The 2,539-nt window shown below is 42.7% G+C and overlaps 1 non-coding gene across 1 annotated transcript; it reads right to left on the bottom strand.

Annotated features, from left to right (window-relative positions):
* Window positions 1-242: 242 nt before the first annotated feature.
* LOC130978729 (small nucleolar RNA R71) lies at window positions 243-346 on the bottom strand. The gene has a single exon (XR_009086346.1). It is a non-coding gene; the product is annotated as a small nucleolar RNA R71 (small nucleolar RNA).
* Window positions 347-2,539: the final 2,193 nt, after the last annotated feature.

Below are 2,539 nucleotides of genomic sequence, written 5' to 3'. Positions count from 1 at the left end.
TGTTCATTTGGTGGGAGTGCTAATGAAGATCCAAACCAACATCTCACAAAATTCCTGAGAATTTGCGACACTGTGAAGTCCAATGGAGTCCAGGAAGATGCCTATAAACTGCTCTTGTTCCCATTTTCACTTAGGGACAAGGCAGCTAAGTGGCTGGAATCATTCCCAAGGGGGAGCCTAACAACCTGGGATGAGGTGGAAAGCAAGTTTCTGGCATGTTTCTACCCCCACAAAAGGTCAAGAGGCTTCGATCTGAGGTTCAGACTTTTAGACAACAAGATGGTGAAACTCTCTACGAGGCATGGGAGAGGTTCAAGGATTTGACAAGGAAATGCCCACCAGACATGTTCCATGACTGGGTGCAATTGCATATTTTCTATGATGGACTTTCTTATGAATCAAGGAAGGCTGTAGACCATTCATCAGGAGGTTCATTGAACAGGAAAAAGACTGTGGAAGAAGCCATTGAAGTGATTGAGACAGTGGCTGAGAATGAGTACTACTATGCTTCAGAGAGACACAACACTAAGGGAGTCATGGAGCTGAACCATGTTGATACAATTCTAGCCCAAAACAAGGTGTTTGCCAAGCAACTAGCAGAGCTCACCAGGAAATTAGAAACAAATCAAGTGGCTGCAATACACACACAAGATCAAGAGGAAGTAAGCACTGAAGGAGGTGATTGGGAAGAGGCCAACTATGTGGGAAATCAACAAAGGCAACCATATGATCCACATTCCAACACTTACAACCCAGGCTGGAAAAACCACCCAAACTTTAGGTGGGGAAACCAGCAAACCCAACCACAAAACCACAAACCTTACAACCCCAACCAACATAACAATTCCACATACCAAAAATCCAACCAAAGATCATACCAAGCCACACAAAACACTTACTCCCAACCACCATATCATGGCCAAAATAATCAACCTGCCCAACCTAATCCGAACCAACAATTTCAAGATCAATTAAACAGGATAGAAGGAATGCTTACAACCATGGGTCAAGACATAACCGAATTGAAAGCCTTTAAGGAAGAAGTAAATTCTAACTTGCAAAACCAAGGAGCTGCCATCCAGAAGCTAGAAAATCAAATTGGGTATTTGTCTAAGCAAACCCCTGGGCCAAGCGTTTCTCATGCTGCCAAGGCTATTGCAAGGGAAGAATGCAAGGCCATCACCATATTGAAGGAAGTCTCAGAAGAAGAAGGAATCAGACCCTCAGAACAGGAGCCAGAAATCTTGAAGGAAGGTGTGGAAGAAGCTAAGCAGGAAAGTGAAACTGAGCAAGCCAAGGAACTGCAAAATAAAGGCATGCTGGAAACATACCAACCAAAAGCACCATTTCCTCAGAGGTTAGGAGGAGGTGAAAAAGGGAAAACATATTCAAGGTTTTTAGAGACATTTAAGTCTCTCCATATCAATATTCCCTTTCTTGAGATTCTCCAGCAGATGCCTACACATATCAAGTATTTGAAGGAATTGCTGAGCAAGAAAAGAGTTTTGAAGGGAGGACAAACTGTAATAATGAACAAAGAATGCAGTGCCCTCATCAAGAAGGACATAGTCTCTAAGAAAACAGACCCAGGAAGTTTTCATATCCCCTGCATCATAGGGGAAACAAAAATTGACAGAGGATTCTGTGATCTAGGAGCTAGCATAAATGTGATGCCTCTGACTCTTATGAAGAGGCTACAACTGAATGAGGTGAGATCCACTGATGTAATCATACAATTGGCTGACAAAACTCAGAAGCAAGCTGAAGGGGTAGTTGAGAATGTGCTGGTAAAAGTGGGAAATTATTTCTTCTCCACAGACTTTGTCATTTTGGACATGGAGGAAAGCTACCTACACCCTATCATTCTGGGAAGGCCATTTCTAGCCACTGCTAGAGCACTCATAGATGTAGAACAAGGAGAGCTAATTTTGAGAATACATGATGAACAGCTCATTTTCCATGTTTTCAAACCTGCATCTGAGCCTGAACCAGAACCTGAAAAGCCTAAGGATGATAGTAGCCATCTGTGTTTGGAGGAAAGCAATCCAGCAGCTGAAACTCTGAAACAGTCCTTAGAAGGCAAACAAGAATTGCAAGAGTTAAAGCCACAAGAATCAATAGAAACAACTCAGAAGGATCCTCCTGGCATAAGGGTCAATGAAGAAATCCTCAAGAGAGAGGGAAGAATTGTAAAGAAATTGCCAAGAGGGTGGAAAAACAAGAAAATTCCCACTGAAGGTTTCTCTCCGGGAGATAAAGTGATATCAAGTCATTATCTGCCAATCCCACCTGGCCTCAAAACCATTCCTTCCCAGCTCCCTCAAGTGTTCACAATCAGGAAAGTTCTTTCTATGGAACATTTGGAAATCATGAAGGAATCAAATGGGGACGTTTTCATAGTGAGAGGAGAGGACATCAAGCACTACAATCCACCCTAACAAGGGACAACCGTCAAGCTAATGACGTTAAAGAAGCGCTTGTTGGGAGGCAACCCAACCTGAGGTAATACTCCTTTGCTGTTTCTTTTATTTGTTTCAAT

This window comes from Arachis stenosperma, chromosome 4 (genome assembly GCF_014773155.1).
Source record: "Arachis stenosperma cultivar V10309 chromosome 4, arast.V10309.gnm1.PFL2, whole genome shotgun sequence".
Taxonomy (NCBI): Eukaryota; Viridiplantae; Streptophyta; class Magnoliopsida; order Fabales; family Fabaceae; genus Arachis; species Arachis stenosperma.
Note: the sequence above shows the minus strand (reverse complement) of the source record. Positions and strands in the feature narration are given on the sequence as shown.